Source organism: Bufo bufo, chromosome 4 (genome assembly GCF_905171765.1).
Source record: "Bufo bufo chromosome 4, aBufBuf1.1, whole genome shotgun sequence".
Taxonomy (NCBI): domain Eukaryota; kingdom Metazoa; phylum Chordata; class Amphibia; order Anura; family Bufonidae; genus Bufo; species Bufo bufo.
This window is the reverse complement of record NC_053392.1, coordinates 29,585,733-29,609,128: the sequence shown is the minus strand read 5'-3', so window position 1 is coordinate 29,609,128 and position 23,396 is coordinate 29,585,733. Positions and strand designations below refer to the sequence as shown.

Below are 23,396 nucleotides of genomic sequence, written 5' to 3'. Positions count from 1 at the left end.
GTGGTATCACCAACGCACTGCGAGGTAGGATAAAGCTGTGAGCCGCACCCACTACAGACCACGTGACACAGAAGCCGCACCCACAACAGACCATGTGGCACAGAAGCCGCACCCACAACAGACCACGTGACACAGAAGCTACCAGGTGCAAAAGAACGTTACCACCACAATGAAGTGGCACATTCCATACACATAAAGACACCTGGTGGCTTCTGTGTCACGTGGTGCATGAGGGGCTCCGATATGTTCCTGACTGGAAGATATTGGCAAAGTTCTCAGCTTTTAACATCGGCCTGAGGGATTAGCTAGTAATGTCAGTTGCTTATCGTTTTGGTGCATTTTCTGCAGTGATTTGAGCATACACCGCACCACGTCTGTCACATTCAGTCTACGTATTACTCCCCATAACTACAACCCTCATCTATTTCTTCCTTTCCCGGTTTAGGATGAGCAAATAGTTTCCGATTTCTGGCTGATTTGTGGCATCGGAGGGCTCGGCTCTGGACAGTGACCACGTTCCTTTGTCTGTTTGGTGTCTACATGTAGACATGTAAGTCTTCTCCACCTCCTATGATGGTGATATTTAGTGTTGTAGGTGGCACATGTAAAGTGTGTATTATATTCCTGAGATGAGGAGATTACGATGTGTTCATGTTGTATGTACTGTATATTATATTGTATGGAATCACAATAACCTTGTGGTGACTGAAGCCCAGGAGTAGTACCTCCGATGGGATGATGGTTTCTGCTCCAGTAAGCATCTTTATGGCCTTGGCACAGTTCTTGCTCTTTGGTGGTCTCGCAATCCTAGAGATTATTTTCCTATTTGCTTTCCTAGGATATGAGTGATTATCCATGGCAAGGATTGTCGGCTGACCTGAGGGGCTCCAGAACATTGACCTCTGGCCGCAGTTGTCTCCTTGTGTTGACAGGGTGGATTGTAATTATATTCTGCATTTACTACATGTGGCCCTTGTATCTTCCAGACAGCCTGGCTGGCGATCTACAGGGCTCGTCTGCACATAACTCTGACTACGTGTGGTTTCATGGCATGGGCTATTACTTCTCGAAGGAGGCCATGAGCTGGACGTCCAGTAGTAAGTTCTGCGAGGAGCAGGGGGCCAGCCTGGCCCTCCTCAGGGACGCTCGTATAAAGGTATGATATCCCATCTATATCATGAACAGACACCCCGAACTGGACCGGACCAGTGCCGCCCAGGGGCTTTAGCTTCTTCTGTACCTGTAGGATTCGGTGAAGCTGCCGTTTCCTTATGATCAGCAGGAGCCGCTGGAGGACATGACCGATCCTTTCTGAGTCCCTGAGCAGTCGTGGTTTATGGATTTCTGTCCATTGCAGGACGACTTGAAACACTTCATGCAGGACAGCGAGTGCCAGTGGTGTGGACAGGCTCTGGTAGACGGAGACTTAAAGTGGCTAGACGAGATGGCTGATGAGAGGTAAGTGGCTCATAATTGACAACTTTGGGAAGGGACAGCAGGGAGGTTCTAGAGAGGGACAAAGCAATGGGCCTTTCCCTAAAACTTTTCTTACATCCTGCCCATTTATATAGAACGCACCTCCAGCCGACACTCCATGTCAGGTCGTTTACTGTGCCAGCGCCCGAGGAAGCGTATGAGCAGGGAGAGGAGAGTATGTGGGCCACCCAGGAGGCTTTCTAGTCCTTCCAGAAGTCTCTCAGATGTTGATACAGTTGGCGATATGGTGTAGTACTGTGACTCTAGGCTGTACCATCTTGTACTGCCTGATCTTGCATGGCTGCACACTACCACTACTCTAGCCTCTTGTGGTTGCGCACTACCACTTCTCTAGCCTCTTGTGGTTGCGCACTACCACTACTCTAGCCTCTTGTGGTTGCGCACTACCACTACTCTAGCCTCTTGTGGTTGCGCACTACCACTACTCTAGCCTCTTGTGGTTGCGCACTACCACTTCTCTAGCCTCTTGTGGTTGCGCACTACCACTTCTCTAGCCTCTTGTGGTTGCGCACTACCACTTCTCTAGCCTCTTGTGGTTGCGCACTACCACTTCTCTAGCCTCTTGTGGTTGCGCACTACCACTTCTCTAGCCTCTTGTGGTTGCGCACTACCACTTCTCTAGCCTCTTGTGGTTGCGCACTACCACTTCTCTAGCCTCTTGTGGTTGCGCACTACCACTTCTCTAGCCTCTTGTGGTTGCGCACTACCACTTCTCTAGCCTCTTGTGGTTGCGCACTACCACTTCTCTGGATGTTTGTCACATGTTCTAATGTAATATTCTTTGCTCCATGCTACCAGTAAATGGACTCCTGAGCAGGTAAGTATCACTGGTCCCTGTACCATCCTGTGTTCACTTCACCCCCTTATGTATTAGGCCTGAACACAACCCATTCTCATCTGGGAGTAAGACAATGTGGAGGTCACGTTGTGGTTTAGATGCTGGATTAGGACATGTTCACACACTGCAGATTCTTTATTCACAGATTTAGCGGTTATCTGTGTGGTGATCCTGGCAGGAAGTTTAGTTTCCCTGCAGCGCCACTACAGGGGAAGTGGAGCATTACACAGTGTCCATTTATATAGATGGGGTAGTTGTGTAATGGAGGACAGGGGCCCCACTTACCATTTATAATACTGCCATCTTCTTGTGGCCTGGAAATAGGAGGATCAGGACTTGTAGAAAGGGGGTTCTGAATGGGGAACCCCGTTCTGTTAGCTACATATGGCCTCAGGGACCCTAACCCTCACCCGGTGAGGTGTGTGACCTTTAAAGGTCTCATGTGTCTGTGTGGATATATTTTATTATAATCAGTGCTGCCCATAATTATTCATACTCCTGGCAAATTTTGACTTAAAGTTACTTTTATTCAACTGGCAAGTAATCTTTTGACGGTAAATGACATCGGTGTCTCCCAAAAGATAATAAGACGATGCACAAGATGCATTATTGTGGGGAAAAGAAACATTTCTCAGCTTTTATTTACATTTTAGCAAAAAGTGTCCAGTCCAAAATTATTCCTACCCTTCTCAATAATCAATAGAAAAGCCTTTATTGGCTATTACTGCAATCAGACGTTTTCTATAATTGCAGAACAGCTTTTTGCAGGTCTCCACAGGTATTTTTGCCCATTCATCTTTAGCAATGAGCTCCAGATCTTTCAGGTTGGAAGGTCTTCTTGCCATCACCCTGATCTTTAGCTCCTCCACAGATTCTCAATTGGATTCCAGTCTGGACTCTGGCTGGGCCGCTCCAAAACGTTAATATTGTTGTCTGCCAACCATTTCTTCACCACGTTTGCTGTGTGTTCTGGGTCATTGTCATGCTGAGATGTCCACTGGTGCCCAAGGCCACGTTTCTCCACAGACTGCCTGATGTCGTTGAGAATCCTCATGTATTGCTCTTTTTTCTTGGTGCCGTTTACTGTGATTATGTTCCCTGGTCCATTGGCTGAAAAACACCCCCAAAGCATTAGGTTCCCACCACCATGTCTGACAGTGGGGATGGTGTTCTTTGGGTTGAAGCCTTCTCCTTTTTACGCCAAATGAAGGAAATATCAGTGTCCAAACAATTAAATTTTTGTTTCATCTGACCATAACACAGAAGAGCAGAAGTCTTCTTCTTTGTCCAGATGAGCTTTTGCAAAGGCCAAGCGAGCTTTTGTCTGCCTTATCTGGAGATGTGGCGTCCTCCTTGGTCTGCAGTGTCCATTGGATTGTCTGCCTTGAGACATTGCCACCAGCAGGGCCCAGATTGACCAGGATGGCCTTGGTGGTGATCCTTGGATTCTTTTTCACCTCTCTAACTATCCTCCTGGCAGCACAGGTGTCACTTTTGGCTTCCGACCACGTCCTCTGAGATTTTCCACAGTGCGGAACATCTTGTATTTTTTTGCTCAAATGTAAATAAAAGCTGAGAAATGTCCCCCCCCCCCCCCCCCAATAATGCCTTTTTTACATCGTCTTATTATCTTTTGGAAGACACCTGTCATTTCCCATTAAAAAAAAAATGACTTGCTGGTTGAATAAAAGTAACTAAGTCAAAATTTGCCATGGGTATGAATAATTATGGGCAGCACTGTGTGTGTATATATTATATTTGTCCGGATCAGTGATGACCAACAGTTGACTGTCTGCTGTGCATGGTGGGCAGCTTCATGGGGTGCACAGTCTTCCTGAGTTATAGATTGGACTTGTGCACATTGGGTTCTGGTCATCTGTGACATTTTCCCTCTGCTCATGATGAGGACTGTGGGTCTGTCCCCCTGTCAGGACCTCGCTGTGGAGTCAGGGTGACATCAGACTTGTAGACTGCTCTCTGTGGAGACTCTTCATCTGTATGAAGCCTCAACAAGAGGAGTGAGGCGGTGGAGGGTGACCTGCTGTAAGTACCTGAGGGGAAGTTCTAATAGTGGTGGAAACACATGACCACAGGGGCCACACATACAACACACCCAGATGTTGGGGGCCACACATGCAGTCTGTGATGCCTGCAGGTGCACATCCAGCAGATTTGACTGTCTCAATGAAGCTTCCAGAAAATGATGCATAAACGGCTCCATTCACACGTATGAGATGGATTTCTCAGCAGGAACAACTCTGCCACATGTGAACACAGCCTTAGAGGGTGACTCCAGGGAGCGGTGATGTAGACTGGTCAGAGTCTTCCGGTGCACCATTGCAGTTACTTCTCTGTTCTCTCCTTATAGCTGCTGCCTGACCTGAGAAGATGCTGGAGAGTATGTAGGGGCGCTACTTCACCTTCTGCTGGTGGAAGGACCTATAAACTGGGTGCTCCTATTATAGCAGGACGGAGGTCGGCGACATGTTCCTCTCCGCACAATCCAGAAGATGGGTGGATCCGGTGATATTTCTCTGTTCCCCCCGTGCAGGACATGGTGATGACTTGTCTCCACGTTCCTCATATCTCTCCCCAATCTCCATCTGTGGGATGTGCTGGAAAACAAGTCCAATCTATGGAGGATGCACCTCACCACGTATAAGACTTCACCCTTTTACTGCCAGGGCAATTTTAACACTTTCAATCCACTCAAGTAAATACTATTACAACCCTCCCCCAAATACCCAACTTTTACAGGTTAGACACGCACTTCTGTCCACATGCAGATATCCTCACCAGACCTGAAGACATCAGAAACAGCCACAATGGGCTGGAGGGATGACAGGAGGATAAGGTCCTGTATCCCCTGTGTGCACCCATGAGGTCACTAGAGGGTGTATGGGGCGAGATGGGAATAAACGACTGTAGCTGGTGAGAGGGGTGATAACACGAAGAGAGGTTCCTGTATGAGAATCCAGCCGAGACTAGAAGGAAATCTTTCCTGTCTTCATACATGTTCTGGGCCTATAATGTTAGAGCTTTCTTCATATGAAAGCCGAGGCTGTGAGCGTCAGTCTGACGTCACGCTCGAGCCCTCACAGCCTAGCCATGTATAGTCCACATGTTATAATTCCCTGGCAGTGAAAGGGTTTAAATCCCAAGAAATTAACATGACCTGGTGTGAACGTCAGCGTCCACATTTCAGGTTCCTCACTGTGCCGGCTGCTGGATGTCAGTCCCATCACCACATCCACCACCAGAGACCAAACTAACCCTGATCCTCAGGGATATAATGGACATCTTTATACGCTGCGATACCAGTCACATTCTTGCCTCTGGATGGCATTATACCGCCTGCCTCCACTGAACAATGCTGATAATGGAAGGACTGACTACGATCCTGTAATGGAAAAGCAACCAAATAATGGGGAATATAAGTATGGGGGCGTCCGCTATATCCTAGAGCAGGCATTCTCAACCTGCGGCCCTCCATCTGTTGCAAAACTACAACTCCCAGCATTCTTTAATAGCTGTAGGCTGTCCATGCATGCTGGGAGTTGTAGTTTTGCAACAGCTGGAGGGCCGCAGGTTGGGCATTCCTGTCCTAGACCATCACATTTATACACGCACACACCCCCAATACACTATATGGAGAAAGTACTGGACCCTCCACATTCCACCTCCAGGGGCTTTTCTCCCCTCCCATTCTACGTCCATAGGCATAAATGCACAGTTGTCCCCCTTTGCCCTTCTAGGAAGGCTTTCTACAAGACTTTGGGGGGTGTCTGGGAATTTCTGCATCTTCATGTGGTGCAGCATTCCCCGGGGAAAACATGACATTATTTATCATCCAGTAACTCTATCAGCGCAGCGCCCCCTCCTGGTACAAGAGGAAAGGGGCTTCCTGGTGTCCTGTAAGTAAATCTTGAAGGGTCATTAACTTTTCATAGACGCAAATAAAAAGTTGTGATTGGTGGGGTCTGAGCGCTGAGACCCCCACTATCCCTAGAACGAGGGGAGAGAATCGCTCTCGCATGGATGGAATTGAGGCAGATCCATGGACTGCTATGGAGCCCGTCTCGTGCAGCTCTATGTGAGTGCTTCTCTGCTCTCATTCTGGGGGGCACTCAGACCCCACCAATGAGAACTTGTGTCTCTGTGACATCAAAAGTTTTTTGAAAAGTTAGTGCCCCTTTACTTTCTGTATGAAAAGCCCTGCAGCGTCCCAATATCCTCACTGCATCATTTTTTAGGTTTATGCTTGCTGTCAGTGAATGCGGACACTCTTCCTTCCAGTCAGTAACCCTGCACACAGCTAGTCCTGCTCTGGATATCCAGTTCTGGTGGAAACCAAATGAAAATCCAGGACTTTGTCGGGGTCGGGGGTCCTCACAACAAGTAAAACCATCACCATTAGTAATCCGCCACCTGAAGAAGTCCTCCCTCATAGTATACAGCTACATGCCCCGCCCCCTCACCCTCTCAGCCAATCAGGGCATTCATCAACAGGAAGAATCAATCTTGAGCAAACAATTATTAACCCCTTCAGTTGACCGATGTGTTTTCTCCTCCACACAAGGGTTTGTTGTTTTCCAGAACGTGTCAGATATATTTTTTCATCTTTCATATAATGTATTTGGAAACTTAAAAAAAACTATTGGTAGGATGGATAGAAAAAATAATTCCGCCATTGTGTTTTCTGGGGTTTTGTAACCATGGCGGTACAATTACAGCCGGACCAAAGTTTTTATTGTTTTCTCACTTTAAAAAAAAAGTAAAAACCTAGATTAAAAAAAAAGAGCATTTACTGGCACCCCTAATATTTTGATCTTTTCGTCGTATTTTGCAGGCCAAGGTTGTTTTATGACTTTTAGATTTTTTTTATTCCTTTTCTATGAAGCGATGGCAGTGTTGTGTCGTTCATGGATTCGGCGATACGAATTACGTTTATTTTTTAGATCATTTTTGTCATTTAAAAAACAATGGGGAGATTAATCAAAAAGGGTGTAAAGGAAAACAGTCCCTAGCAACCAATCAGATTATGAAAATGAAAGGAGGAATCTGATTGGTTGCTAGGGGCCACTTTTTCTTTATACCAGTTTTGGTAAAAAAAAAAAAAAAAAAGAGCAAACATTGGGGTAGATTTCAGTCCCTCTCAGGGATTTGAACCTATGGTCGCTTGTACCATACACTGCGATACTTCTATACTGCAGTATCATAGATGCCAACAGACTGTTCCATTAAATCCCCAGGCTGAAAATGTGTGGGGCTTATGTACATGCCCCGAATTTACCAATGTGGGTAACTATGCAGTATATTGTGATTTACCTGCACCCTGTTACCCCGGAGTCCTAACATGGCGGACCTGGGGGTCTTCACATGGCAGGGGGAGCCCACTCCTCGCACACCTGTGATGTACACATACGTCAAGGAGCACAAAGGGGTTAAAAAACACAAGAAGCAGCACCTTGGGAACATCTTGGTAATTATAGGTCACATCTAGGAATGTTCTCCTGACTCATGAGTTGTCTACCACGTGGTCACCGCCTCAGCTCATTAACCCTCTCATCACCCAGGAAACCGCAGAAAGATGACTCATGTCACCGCAATCAGCCAAGTGATATCGGATGTTTTTACGCCCACATAGTGTACCTGCAGGCCTCACAGCCTACCAGACACATTACATGGTTAGTGTTAGTAGGGCAGGGGTAAGGGGTGTTTGGGTAAAAAAAAACTTCAATACCTTTTATTGTTGTATTGGGGGGGGGGGGGGGGGGGGGGGGGGGGGTGCCCACATCCAATATTACCAGACCCCACCACCAGCACGCTGCATTCTCCATACACATCAGCAGAGATGTGGTTAACGCAAACCACCTTTCCATTGAAGTATGTGGACCTTCATTTATCTGAGGAGCCCACGGGTGGCAGTAACAGCATATCTCTATGCTGAGTGTAAACGGGGCAGTAAGTCTGGTGGAGCCTGTCTTGTCCAACCCAAGGAGGCTCCAGACGTCACAATGCTACCTCCTAGGACAACCCGGCAGTAAATGCACTGGTGCCGGGAACAAGACAGGCTCCACTTAAGCCTCGTTGGCACATCCGTGTCCATGATGTAATCTGTGTGAAGGTGGTTAGTGATGCCTCCGTGTGTCCGTTTTCCAGCTCATCCCTCATGACAGCACAAGGTTGTTCCTCTTTGACCTTCTTGAGACCGGAAACAGAGAGGATGAAAGGTCCCTCCACCCACCAGTGTTCTTCCAGATTACTACACCAGGATGGATGCCACCGATTTATTAAAATCATCAGAAAATCTTATATGCAATATTTACATAGTAGTTAGTAAGGGAGGGAATGTACGGGTGCTGTCCTGAGGGATGAGCTGGAAACCGAATTACCGGTAAGGGTGGGTTCACACTAGCGTTATGGAGGCCGTTATGACAGAACATAACGGAATCCATAGGATGGAATGCAAAACGGAAGCCTTTAAGAGGCATTCCGGTATGCTCCGTCCTAATAGAAGTCTATGGGAAAACATAACGGATCCGTCTGGGTCCTGTCGACAGGACTTTGTTTTCCGTCTTGCATAACGGGAACCAGACGGATCCGTTTTGATTCCCATAGACTTCTATTAGGACGGAGAGCAAACGGAATGCCTTTTAAAGGCGTCCGTTTTGCATTCCGTCATAATGCAAGTCTATGATCTGTCCTTCCGTCTTATGGATTCCGTTATGACGGAAAGCCATAACGGACTCCATAACGCTAATGTGAACCCACCCTAAGTCTAATTGCTATTTTTTTGCTGTAGTTGTGTCATCAGTGTTTCATGTTTTATTGCATCCGTGGTTTTCACTGACCTATAGACTATAACTAGCATGATGGATCCGTTAACACAGACAAAATAGAGCATGCGTACGTGCTAAAAAAAAAAAAAAAACACGGACCCACAGACTGTGGTGAAACACGGATGTGTGAATACAAACATTAAAATGAACGGGGACGTGTGCTGTCCGTGGAACACTGACGTGTGAATGACGCTTTATACAGGATTTTTTTTTCCATCTAAAAATAACGGATCATTGACGGAAATGGCTCAAACGGGTGCCAGATGTGCATAACTGATGCTCAGGATCCTTTTTTTTTTTTTTACCGGATCAAATTTTTATTTTTCTGTTCTTCTGACAGATCAGAAGAACGGGCATATAACGGCGATGTGAACTCCAGCCTTACTGTTCCCCTTCCATCACTGGAGGAAAGGAGGTGGCAGGAAACCTATCCTTTCTGTATACCGATCCTTGGATTACCACCTATCAGTCTCAGATCTCCATTCTGCAGGATCTACAGGATTCTCAGGGAGGAATCTTCTGGATATTTTTGCCGAGGAGCGGCGGTGTGTCTGAGGAGACTTCTGCAAGGGCTTCAGAGTGACTTGATTATCTCACATTACTTCCCTCCCATTGTTATTTACCTATTGTGGTTTATTGGACTGAGTCACCACAGCGGTTGCGAGCAGCACACCATGGCAAGGCTGTTATGTTAATCCAATACAGGCCACGTCTGAGTCATCCCGATCATCACATAATGATAATTATCCTCGTTTACATCGTAATGTATTTATTATTACACATTATTAAGGTTCAGAGTGACTAATGTAAATCAAGCCGGGATTTCAAAAGCCACAGACCCATGCATCCCGAGATATCACTAGAAATCTGAGACGGTTAGGAGGCATGCATTGTGACCCATGTAAACCTCACATCGCTGCCCCGAGAGGGGATGAAGGGAGGAGGCAGCCGTCACTTGCTGTATAGAGGAGTGATTATACTGGAGAGATCTCATCTTCTCACTCCTCTTCTAGGAAAGAAAGACCCCTCATATCTGACAGAGAAAATATCCTGTTTGACAGGAGGAGCTACTTCAACCTGCTCCGTCTCAGGCTCTGTCGCAGGTCTTGTTTTAAAGCTTATATAAACAAGACCAGGATCGCTTTAAAACAAGACCTGGCTCATACCTCTAGCTGCCATACAGTATGAGATAGAGCCATTAGTAGCAAGCAATTCTCTTATACCTCCGTGCCTACTGAAGGGAAAATTATCGGCCATGTAACCGCTGGTGCAAATTAAAGTCCAGCATCAGCCTCCCAGTGGTAATACTGTCCATGAGCCTATATGGGTTAAATAAAAACTCCAACTTTGGGTCCTTCCTGGAAATATTTCTTTGTGGGACATCATCACCGACCATGAAATAATGTCTGACGTGCCTATGGCAGAGGGGGTCCCAGAAGATCTGTGCACAGCTATCTTCAGAGTGAACGGAGCGGCAGTGGCTCTGGTCTCTTCCCTTTCTGCGGGTGGGCAGCAGCTCATTACATGTAACCATCCTAGGAGTACATAGCAGTCAGCACTTGTTAACCCCTTCTAGTCCCAGCACTAAATAGCCCTATGGTGCATCATGTTCCCCCGCCATCCTCTCCTGCTCCGCTGTCTAGAGAGAGATAGTGCTAGATATTTCTATGGATTTACAGGTGGGGGGGTGAATGAAAGGTATCAGGCTATCTTCACTATGAGATCACTACTGCGGCACCGGGGGCAGGGAGGTTACTGAGCATGTGCGTCCACTGCTGAATGCAGAAGGATAGACAGCAGGGGGCGCTACTACAGAGGAAAATACAGTATATATAAAAATATTTTTATTGCATGTACAGTGGGGAAAATAAGTATTTGATACACTGGCGATTTTGCAGGTTTTCTCACCTACAGAGAATGGAGAGGTCTGTAATTCCGGTTGTAGGTACACGTCAACTGTGAGAGACCGAATCTAAAAAGCCTTGCCTTCTCCCCAAGCTGCTCGCCTATTGTCCTGTAGCACATCCCAGCCTTGTGCAGGTCTACAATTGTGTCCCTGGCGTCCTTAGACAGCTCTGTGGTCTTGGCCATGGTGGAGAGGTTGGAGTGTGATTTATTGAGTGTGTGGACAGGTGTCTTTTATACAGGTAACGAGTTCCAACAGGTGCAATTAATACAGGTAATGAGTGCAGAGTAGGAGGCTTCCTAAAGAAACCGTCACAGGTCTGTGAGAGCCAGAATTCTTGCCCGTTGGTAGCTGGTCAAATACTTATTTCAAGCAATAAAATGCAAATTAATTATTTAAAAATCATACAATGTGATTTTCTAGTAATCCGCCACCTGAAGAAGTCCTTCCTCATAGTATACAGCTACATGAACGTGCTGACTGTATGCCCCGCCCCTTCACCCTCTCAGCCAATCAGGACAGTATACAGTATAATCCCTGCACCATGCTGGACAGTATACAGCATAATCTCTACACCATGCCGTACAATGTACATTATAATCCATACACCATGCCGTTCAAAATACTGTATGACACCGACAATGTGGGGTTATTGTGTATATTGTACAACATGGTGCATGGATTATAATGTATCCTGTACAGCATGGTGCATGGGTTATAATATATATTATACAGCATGGTGCAGGGATTATACTGTATAGCATGGTGTATGGATTATAATGTACATTGTATTGCATGGTGTAGGGTTATATTGTACAGCATGGTGCAGGGGTTTTATTGTACATTTACACTGTATGCTTTTTGATGTGACAATAGTCTTCGGTTTTCCTATCGCCCACCTTTGATGGTGCTGTGCCCATCTATGAGCCGACCCCGCTCAGTAGTTGCTAAGGCTTAGAGGGAACACTGGTCGCTTGTACCATACACTGCGATACTTCTATACTGCAGTATCATAGATGCCAACAGACTGTTCCATCACATCCCCAGGCTGAAAATGTGTGGGGCTTATGTACACGCCCCAAAATTACCAACTCCAATGTGGGTAAATATGTAGTATATTGCGATTTACCTGCATTCTGTTACCCCGGAGTCCTAACATGGCGGACCTGGGGGTCTTCACATGGCAGGGGGAGTCCACTCCTCGCACACCTGTGATGTACACATTGTGCTCCTTGACCTAAGGGGTTAAAAACACAAGAAGCAGCACCTTGGGAACATCTTGGTAGTTATAGGTCACGTCTAGGGTTGTTCTCCTGACTCAGGAGTAGTCTACCACGTGGTCACCGCCTCAGCTCATTAACCCTGTCATCACCCACATAACAAAAGGGAGGAAACCGCAAAAGGATGACTTATGTCACCGCAATCAGACAAGTGATATTGGATGTTTTTACGCCCCATTTATCTGAGGAGCCCACGGGTGGCAGTAACGGCATATCCCTATGCTGAGTGTAACCGGGGCAGTAAGTCTGGTGGAGCCTGTCTTGTTCAACCCAAGAAGGCACCAGACGTCACATTCAGCCAGAACAATGCTCTACCTCCTAGGACAACCCGTGAGTAAATGCACTGGTGCCGGGAACAAGACAGGCTCCACTTAAGCCTCATTTGCACATCCGTGTCTGTGATGTAATCCGTGTGAAGGTGGTTAGTGATGCCTCCGTGAAGGATCCGTGTGTCCGTTTTCCAGCTCATGACAGTACAACAGGAGGTTGTTCTCCTTTGACCTTCTTGAGACCAGAAACAGAGGTTAAAAGGTCCTTCCCACCTCCACCCTCCAGTGTTTTTCCTCTCCCTACAGGGGATAGACGCAGAGGGGTTCCCTGCTCTAAGGTTGAAGAGATTCTAAAATAACTTTTGGGGCCTAAAGCTCGTACTAGGATCGGGGGGGGGTCTGGCCTCATTCCAGTTCTCGAATAGCCTTGCTAACACCTCTCAGGGTAGAGGTCCCTTAGCAGCCTGGAACCCACCTGGCAGTGTCCAAGCGTATAGGTGGGTTCTCCGATGGCCTTGGTTTTGATCAGTAGGGTCATCCTCATCCTTCCTACCTTATCAGTGGCCATGCCAGTACCTCTTATGTGGAGGTCCCCTGGCTTGCTCACAACCCTGATGAAGTGGGTAATGCAGCTGGTGGTTACCTCACTATGGACGGCTATGGGTTCATGGAGCTTAGATCCGCTGTTACTTAATGGAGTTCAGAAGGATCGCGCCTGAAACAGTCAGCAGCTGGAATAGGGCCTTTTCTCCTCTCCTTACCAACGCTCTGAATGCAAGTGTTGGCAGACCCTCTTAATACAAACCACCAGACGAGAACCACAAAATAAATACAGATCCCAGACGAGACCCCGTAAATAGATATGGATCCCAGAACTGACTTCCCAAAATAAAATATGGCTTCAACTAGACCCCTAAATACATAGACCCCAAGAATAGACCTTCTAAAATTATACAGACCCCAGACTGGACCTCTAAACGCAGACCCCTGGAGATACAAGCTGCACTTCTGGGGGCACAGAGATGTCTAGCAACTTTTTTTAATTCTGTAGATAATGTCAATTTAAAGAAAATGGTACAGTCATGTAATTAGGAATGCCATTGTCCCATCACCGTCCCCTCCCAAAATCCAACCCTGTGCAGACCCCTTCCCCTCTGCAGAGGATTCTCCGTTGGTAGCAAGAAAGTTCTCAGTATTTTGCTCTACAGTAGTTCTTCTGTGACTAACCCTCATCCCACACACACACACACACCTCAATGAGCCTTGCCTTGGGTGCCCATGACCTTGTCACCATCACCATTTGTCCTTCCTTGGACCATTTTTGGTAGTACTAACCAATGGATACCTGGAACACCCTAGAAGACTGGCCATTCTGAAAACTCTGACATAGTTCCTCTAGACCAGGAATGCCCAACCTGTGGTCCTCCAGCTGTTGCAAAACTACTATTCCCAGCATGCCCAGACAGCCTACAGCCATCAGTGTACAGCAGGGCATAGTGGGAGTTGTAGTTTTACAACAGCTGGAGGGCCGCAGGTTGACCATCCCTGCTCTAGCTGTTACAGTTTGGCCCTTGCTCTGATCTCCTCTGCAGTTCCAGTACACCAGACGTTGTTTTGTAATGTGAGGTTTTTGACATGCTATGCACGGACCCAACAGTAGATGGAATTGGGGATGGAGCTCCCATCTTGGCAGGTGTGGGCTTCTCTGACTTCCTACCAGGAGAGGGCAGAGAGCTAGAGTTGCTAGTGAGGAGTGAGGAAGCACATCCATTTGTTCCCGCTCTAGAGGGCCTCAGGGTCCAGAGATCAAGCTCCATCTGTGAGGAACACTACTCCAGGGAGACTGCAAGGTCCAAAGCTACAAAGCTTCTTCAAAGCTACAGCATTTACAGTCAGCAGTGTGATCAGTGACCACAGCTATACAGATTATGCTGCAGGTGAGGGGAAACATGTTAAAACACCCATGAGCATAGTTAAGTTCAGGCAAACCCAAAAGTCTGCATTAGGCCTATTGCACACGACCGTATGGCTTTTTCAGTGTTTTGCGGTCCGTTTTTCACGGATCCGTTGTTCCATTTTTTGTTTCCGTTTTTCCGTATGGCATATACCGTATACAGTAATTACATCGATAAAATTGGGCTGGGCATAACATTTTCAATAGATGGTTCAGCAAAAAACAGGAAACAGAACGGAAACGGAAGACATACGGATGCATTTCCGTATGTGTTCCGTTTTTTTTGCGGACCCATTGATTTGAATGGAGCCACGGAACGTGATTTGCGGGCAATAATAGGACATGTTCTATGTTAGAACGGAACGGAAATACGGAAACGGAATGCATACGGAGTACATTCAGTTTTTTTTGCGGAACCATTGAAATGAATGGTTCCGTATACAGACCGTATACGGAGCGCAAAAAACGGCCAGTAAACGGGGAAAAAAAAACGGCCGTGTGCAGGAGGCCTTACACAGTGGACGCCTATAGCCATAAGTGCTGACTAATATACTCAGAGGTGCAATTATCTGCTAGCCACCATACCTCATCATCTGGGGAGAGAAGAAGTTGTCCTGTGTAAGGACTATTGCTGGATGTATTATATATTGCACTTCGTAAAGAGAGACTTTTTTTGTTCTTTTATTTCTGGTCCGATTCTTCACCCCACCTTTTCACTGCACAGATCCCCAGCGATCAAAAGCCTGAGGGCGTACACAGTGACACATCTCATCAGCATCTCTGCCCTGCTCCCACTACTTCTCCAGGGAAGTCTTCACTGATAGCATCAGCATGGCATCTACTGCTAACATCTAGACAGGACAACACAACCCCAGCGGCAGAGATATAGGGGTCACAGTGGCCACACTTCCACCCAGCCACAGGGGCCACCAGCATTCAAGTGAGCCGGCTGATAACCGAGAATTACTGCCTCAGACTTCTCTTTCTCTCTCGTTTCGGCCACTAGCAGGCACCTGAGACATCTTCTCTCTTTTGGAGACTCAATTGCTTCCCTCATCCCCTTTGCTGCAGGTACCAGAGACGTTCTGCAAAAATGTGCTGGTTCTGCCAAGATTGTGAAAAACACATAAAAAAACTGAGGGAATAAAAATGGTCCATGTAAAGATGTGGTGGGGTTGAGTGGCAGCTCGGGCACCTGCAGTGAAGGAGGTGGGGGGCCCTTAGGGGCTTGTACTCCTATAGGTGAGGACATGAAGGACGGCACCAATTCAGCTTTTAAAAGGGATTCTGTCACCAGATTTAACCCTATGAAGCTAGCTGACATAAGCGATGTGCTAATGTCAGCTAAACCTAACTAGCCTATTCCTATGGAAAAATTAATCCAGCTCACCTTCCTGGTCTAATGTGTAGTCCCGGCTCCAGAGGCCCTAGGGAAGTGTTCCCGTAGCAGGCTGCAGATAAATAAAGAAGGATCCCGGAGACAAATAGAGTTCCTCTGTCAGCTCTTCTTTATTGTTCACTTATAGTTGACAGACCTAACCATCAAGTACACGGCAAGAACATTAACGCGTTTCGGGTGAGTACCCTTAGTCGTACGACTAAGGGTACTCACCCGAAACGCGTTAATGTTCTTGCCGTGTACTTGATGGTTATGTCTGTCAACTATTCCTACTTTTATCTATGCCCCCGTTGCTAATATGCTAATTAGCCTCTAGGAGCAGGGGGGGGGGGGGGGGGTGGGGGTGTTCCTGTTCCTAGAGGCTCCGTTCTCCCACCTTTGTCGCCTCCCTCCAAGTCCAGGCAGCGCTCGCATCTGTCTGCCAGCCCTGTGCTCTGGTGAAATCTCGCGCCGTTCACTATTCGGCGAAGACGCGGTGAGGAAGCTGGCAGCCTGCAAGCGTCTTTCCCGAACGGTGCAAGATTTCACCAGAGCACAGGGCTGGCAGACAGATGCGAGCGCTGCCTGGCCCTGTCATCCAGGACTTGGAGGGAGGCGACAAAGGTGGGAGAACGGAGCCTGTAGGAGCAGGAACAACCCCCCCCCCCCCCCCCCCCCGCTCCTAGAGGCTAATTAGCATATTATAAAAGTTATATTTCTGGCGCAACGGGGGCTCAGATAAAAGTAGAAATAGGCTAGTTAGGTTTAGCTGACATTAGCACATCGCTTATGTCAGCTAGCTTCATAGGGTTAAATCTGGTGACAGAATCCCTTTAAGTTGTTAAATGGCCGTATCATTTTGCTAAAAAACAGGTGCTTCACCCATGAATGATGCGGCATATGATCGGCGGTACATGGGAATCGGAGATGTTATATTCCCACATCCCACCGTTTACTGGCCCTGGATAGAAGATGGAGTTTGGCTCCTCTGACAGATTCAGCAATCACTGCCACCTGAATCTGTCCAAACCCCAGGAAAAAAATCCACATGGGACTCAGGGCATCTGCAGCGTCCCTCTTATGCGGCAGAATTGCTGCAGGTCTCGGCAGTGCACTTCACCTTGTACTTTGCACGTGCAACAAATGTGTGGAAGTTGGAGTGCAAGAAATTCAGATTTTGCTGTGTGTTTGTTGTAGAATTATCACGGAGCAAAATCTGCTGTGAATAAAACTGCTGCGTCTGAACTCACCCCAAATGCTTCTTCATACTGCACCAGCTGTGCTATCCACTATACTGTCAGATATACAGATAGTCCTCCCAAAGTAATAGTGCTCTCAAGAGTGCCTCATTAGTAGCAACGCCCCTACAGTATCCGTAGTAGTATATAATATACCCGTACTCACCCCAGTATGTATAATGCCCTTCCTGCAGTGCCCCCTGTAGCTCTAATGCCCTCTTGTAGTTATAACGCCCCTTAGTGCCAGTAGATAATGCCCCCCCCCCTTAGTGCCAGTAGATAATGCCCCCCCCCTTAGTGCCAGTAGATAATGCCCCCCCCCTTAGTGCCAGTAGATAATGCCCCCCCCCCCTTAGTGGCAGTAGATAATGCCCCCCCCCCCTTAGTGGCAGTAGATAATGCCCCCCCCCCTTAGTGGCAGTAGATAATGCCCCCCCCCCCCTTAGTGCCAGTAGATAATGCCCCCCCCCCCCCCTTAGTGCCAGTAGATAATGCCCCCTTCCCCTTAGTGCCAGTAGATAATGCCCCCCCCCCCCCCTTAGTGCCAGTAGATAATGCCCCCCCCCCCCTTAGTGGCAGTAGATAATGCCCCCCCCCCCCTTAGTGGCAGTAGATAATGCCCCCCCCCCCCCCCCTTAGTGGCAGTAGATAATGCCCCCCCCCCCCTTAGTGGCAGTAGATAATGCCCCCCCCCCTTAGTGGCAGTAGATAATGCCCCCCCCCCCTTAGTGGCAGTAGATAATGCCCCCCCCCCCCTTAGTGGCAGTAGATAATGCCCCCCCCCCCCTTAGTGCCAGTAGATAATGCCCCCCCCCCCCTTAGTGCCAGTAGATAATGCCCCCCCCCTTAGTGCCAGTAGATAATGCCCCCTTCCCCTTAGTGCCAGTAGATAATGCCCCCCCCCCCCTTAGTGCCAGTAGATAATGCCCCCCCCCCCCTTAGTGGCAGTAGATAATGCCCCCCCCCCCCTTAGTGCCAGTAGATAATGCCCCCCCCCCCCCCCTTAGTGCCAGTAGATAATGCCCCCCCCCCCCCCCTTAGTGCCAGTAGATAATGCCCCCCCCCCCCCTTAGTGCCAGTAGATAATGCCCCCCTCCCCTCTTTGGTGCCCCCAGTACGTCACTGCTCAGTTTCCTCGCCGCGGTCTGCGCTGCAGGCTTCAGACCTCTTCCGATCTGTGTTTCCTTCCCTTTCAGAATCTGACGACTAATTTAGACTTTTGCTGTAACCGTGTTGACGTCTGCAGTATGTAAACTATTTGAAGGAGATGAGCTGCAGGAGTATATAGCGGAGAGGAATCTCCTATTGGAAAACCTGCATTCATGGGTTCCTGCAGGTTAGGCCTAATAACAAAAATATACATTAATAACAAACATTATCTGTAGCAGCTAAAAGTAAAGGAGGAAAAACCTCCCAATAATACAGTATAGCTCCATGCACATTACATGGAATAAAACTGGTGACAACAGAACAAGAGAAGGACTCAGGCTTTCTGGTTACACGTAAGCTAAGCAGCAGTACTCTATGTCAGGCGGCAGCTGCAAAAGCTAATAAAAGGGTGTATAAAAAAAAAAGATATAAAATCTGTGATCCTGATGTAATATCATGGCTCTATAAGTCCCTCATGAGGCCGTATGTGGAATATGGGATCAGTTTTGGGCTCAATATACTATAAAGGATATAGGAAAGATAGAAAGGGTTCAGAGACAGGCGACCAGATGATTACATGGAAGGTCTCTCCTATAATGAGGGGCTAAGACACCTCCAAAGTGATCACACACACACATACATATATATATATATATTTATATATTATACACACACACACGTGTGAGGTCAGTACAAAGAGCCAGCACAGGATTTATTCATTCCAAGGAGTTTACAGAGGACGTTGATTACAGGAGGAGACATCAGTCCAGGAAAGGACTCTGTACAGTTAGAGCAGTCACACTATGGAATTTCCTAGCCCAAGAGGTAGCAACAGCAGGTCCTATGTCAGCGAGAGGCTTATCTAATAGCAAACGGCAATGAGCTTGGACTTGATGGATCGGCGTCTTTTCTCCAGCCGGGTAACTATATCAGTGTAATGTACATCACGTCCAACAGATCAAAAAAAGAGCTGGAGCAGCAAAAAGTATAAAATCACCCTTTATATATCCCATAAGAAATCCAGGCAACACTAAGGGGGTCGTTTACGAACAGATATACGCCACTTTTGGCATTAAAAAAAAAAGTCACACGAGTCAGTTCAGTTTTTCAATGTCGGTACAATAAAACTTTATTGCGCTTGTAACTACGATTGGTTGTTTTACACAATTGTTTTATTAGTGCTATTAGTTGGTCAGGTTGTAGCTATAATTAGAGGGGTTGTCTCATCTGAGACCATAGTGGCATATCGCTAGGATATGCCACCCGGCTCGGACTGGCCCACAGGGGTACAGGTGTATCCCCCGGTGGGCCCCTGGTCTGCCACCCCCTGCACAAGTGACACATAACACAGTAGACTTTCTGCACTACATACATATACTCAATGTACAGCACCTCAACCAGCCTGTGTTCATATAAAAAACTTGTTTATTAAAGAAACTCTCCAGCGTATTATTATAGACGTGATCAGATAGCTGAGATGACCTCTAGGTTCTACCTTCTCAAACTTGCTGCAGGATCCCCCATATTCAATCATCTGGTAGCATCTTGCCGCTGTGTGAGCAGGTAATATTTGAATATATCCGTAAGGTGGGCACCCAAAATAAGTTTTACTGGTGGGTCCTAGGCAGTCCGACACTGTATGCCACTAATGTCAGACAGGTGCGGGTCCCACAGATGGGACTTGCGCTTATCTCCAGAACAGGACCCCCAAAGTGAGCGGAGAGCAGCCACCCTCCATTCATTTCAATGGGACTGCCGAAAATAACAGACTCTGTCAGCAGAAGACATGCCTCCTGCACACTTCTCCGCTGGCTGCCCGAGCTATCATATACAAGTCCCGGTGAATATTGCCGGAGTTTACAGGAATGAGACTAGAGGTAGTGGAAGGCGAGGAGATGACCCTGTCTGCTCATAACATACAGTCCATGTCTCCTAGTGGACACATGGACAGAGGTTTTTGCAGTGTGCAGAGTCCTCTGTGGGTCTTCTGTGGTTACCCTTGGGTTCTTTCTCACCTCTTTCAGGATTGTCCGTTGTGTTCTTGTACTGATCTCATCAGGACGCCCACTCCTGAGGAGAGTAGCTGCAGTCCTGGATTCTCTGCATTTGTAGAGAATTTCTGTAACCATACATTGATGTACACCCGGGTCTTTAGCTTTTCTAGCCTTTCTCCAGCCTCATGCATCCCTATGACATGTCTTCTGAAGGCTGTTTGCATCAAGAGATGCTTCACACCGACCTGTCTTTCTTGAGAACAGATTTGTCAGTAACCAAGCTTTGTGTGCCTTTTATTGGGCAAATCACATGTAAATCAAGTACCATTTTCATCTCCTTCACTGAACGGCTTTTGCTATTTAGCTGATGGGGGAAGTAATTAATACAGGGGTTCACTTACTTTTTCTCTCTGCACTGAGAATGTTTCCTCAATGTGGTCAATAAAAGACGTGAATGGTCCAACTCTTCGTGTGTCATTAGTCACATGGTGATTCTCTAATAATTGGTAATCAGTGCAGAAATCCAAGCCTTTCCAAGAGGTTCACTTTATTTTTCTTGTAAGTATATATTACTATGGAGAGTACGAGCGTCCAGAGGGTGAAGAGATGACACTGTCTCCCAAAAACATTTTGTCTACAGCTCCTATGTAAGTCTATTTATCTCCATGGCAGCAGACTACAAACTGTTTTTATGTTGATTTTTTAAAATATTTTTTCATGTTCTTGTTTCATTAGGTTGCATATTGGATTCACATTGGCACCTATTTTTCGCGAATTATGCTTTACTTCTTTCATTGTTTTTGGCATATTTTCTATGATGGATATCCAGGAAATAGGTGTCCGAACACCTGAGGAACGGAAGTGATGTTGTGCGTTCCAGTCTGGAGAGCACGCCATTTCCTCTTCCTCTTTTTTCATTTTGACCATTTCAGGTGTTTTCCCCCCATGTGCATCTAATTAACTTGATGAATAAGGCATACAGTGGATATAAAAAAAGTCTACACAGCCCTGTTAAAATGTCAGGTTTCTGCACTGTAAACAAATGAGACAAAGATAAATCATTTCAGAACTTTTTCCACCTTTAATGTGCCCTATAAACTGTACAACTCAATTGAAAAACAAACTGAAATCTTTTAGGCCTCTTTCACACTTGCGTTGTCCGGATCCGGCGTGTACTCCATTTGCCGGAGGTGCCCGCCGGATCCGGAAAAATGCAAGTGTACTGAAAGCATTTGAAGACGGATCCGTCTTTAAAATGCGTTCAGTGTTACTATGGCAGCCAGGACGCTATTAAAGTCCTGGTTGCCATAGTAGGAGCGGGGAGCGGTGGAGCGGTATACTTACAGTCCGTGCGTCTCCCGGGGCGCTCCAGAATGACGTCAGAGCGCCCCATGCGCATGGATGACGTGTCCATGCGATCACGTCATCCATGCGCGTGGGGCGCCCTGACGTCACTCTGGAGCGCCCGGGGAGCCGCACGGACAGTAAGTATGCTGCTCCCCCGCTCCCCACTACACTTTACCATGGCTGCCAGGACTTTAGCGTCCCGGCAGCCATGGTAACCATTCAGGAAAAGCTAAACGTCGGATCCGGCAATGCGCCGAAACGACGTTTAGCTTAAGGCCGGGTCCGGATCAATGCCTTTCAATGGGCATTAATTCCGGATCCGGCCTTGCGGCAAGTGTTCAGGATTTTTGGCCGGAGCAAAAAGCGCAGCATGCTGCGGTATTTTCTCCGGCCAAAAAACGTTCCGTTCCGGAACTGAAGACATCCTGATGCATCCTGAACGGATTTCTCTCCATTCAGAATGCATTAGGATAAAACTGATCAGGATTCTTCCAGCATAGAGCCCTGACGACGGAACTCTATGCCGGAAGACAAGTACAACCCAAGTGTGAAAGAGCCCTTAGGTAGAGGGAAGAAAACAAAAATAAACTAAAATAATGTGGTTGCATTAGGGTACTTTCACACTTGCGTTTTTCTTTTCCGGCATAGAGTTCCGTCACATGGGCTCTATACCGGAAAAGAACTGATCAGGCATATCCCCATGCATTCTGAATGGAGAGTAATCCGTTCAGGATGCATCAGGATGTCTTCAGTTCAGTCGTTTTGACTGATCAGGCAAAAGAGAAAACCGTAGCATGCTACGGTTTTATCTCCGGCTAAAAAAACTGAAGACTTGCCTGAATGCCGGATCCGGCATTTTTTCCCATAGGAATGTATTAGTGCCGGATCTGTCCTTCCGGTATGCGCATGCACAGACTGAAAAAAAGGTGAAAAAATAAATGCCGGATCCGTTTTTGCCGGATGACACCGGAAAGACGGATCTGGCATTTCAATGCATTTTTTAGACTGATCAGGCATTTTTAAGACTGATCAGGATCCTGATCAGTCTTACTAATGCCATTAGTTAGCATACATTTTGCCTGATCCGGCAGGCAGTTCCGGTGACGGAACTGCCTGCCGGATCTCTTTGCCGCAAGTGTGAAAGTAGCCTAAGTGCGCACACCCTCTTATAACTGGGGATGTAGCTGTGTTTAGAATGAAGCAATCACATTCACAATCCTGTTACATAGGGGTCGGCATACACCGGCCATCATGTAAAGTGCCTCTGATTAACCCCAAATAAAGTTCAGCTGCTCTAGTTGGTCTTTCCTGAAATTTTCTTAGTCGCATCCCACAGCAGAAGCCATGGTCCACAGAGAGCTTCCAAAGCATCAGAGGGATCTCATTGTTAGAAGGTATCAGTCAGGAGAAGGGGACAAAAGAATTTCCAAGGCATTAGATCTACCATGGAACACAGTGAAGACAGTCATCATCAAGTGCAGAAAATATGGCACAACAGTGACATCACCAAGAACTGGACGTCCCTCCAGAATTGATGAAAAGACGAGAAGAAAACTGGCCTGGGAGGCTACCAAGAGGCCGACAGCTACATTAAGGCTGCGTTCACACGGGTGAGATTTCCACGCGGGTGCAATGCGGTAGGTGAACGCATTGCACCCGCACTGAATCCTGACCCATTCATTTCAATGGGGCTGTTCAGATGAG

At 47.2% G+C, this 23,396-nt stretch overlaps 1 long non-coding RNA gene across 2 annotated transcripts; it reads left to right on the top strand.

Annotated features, from left to right (window-relative positions):
- The first annotated feature begins 386 nt into the window (after positions 1-386).
- Positions 387-21,407, top strand: LOC120997098. Of its 2 annotated transcripts, XR_005778084.1 has the most exons (5): positions 387-550; positions 987-1,156; positions 1,247-1,458; positions 20,909-20,992; positions 21,081-21,407. It is a non-coding gene; the product is annotated as an uncharacterized LOC120997098 (long non-coding RNA). The 2 variants fall into 2 exon arrangements; XR_005778083.1 differs by lacking the exons at positions 20,909-20,992; positions 21,081-21,407 and adding an exon at positions 4,704-4,818.
- Positions 21,408-23,396: the final 1,989 nt, after the last annotated feature.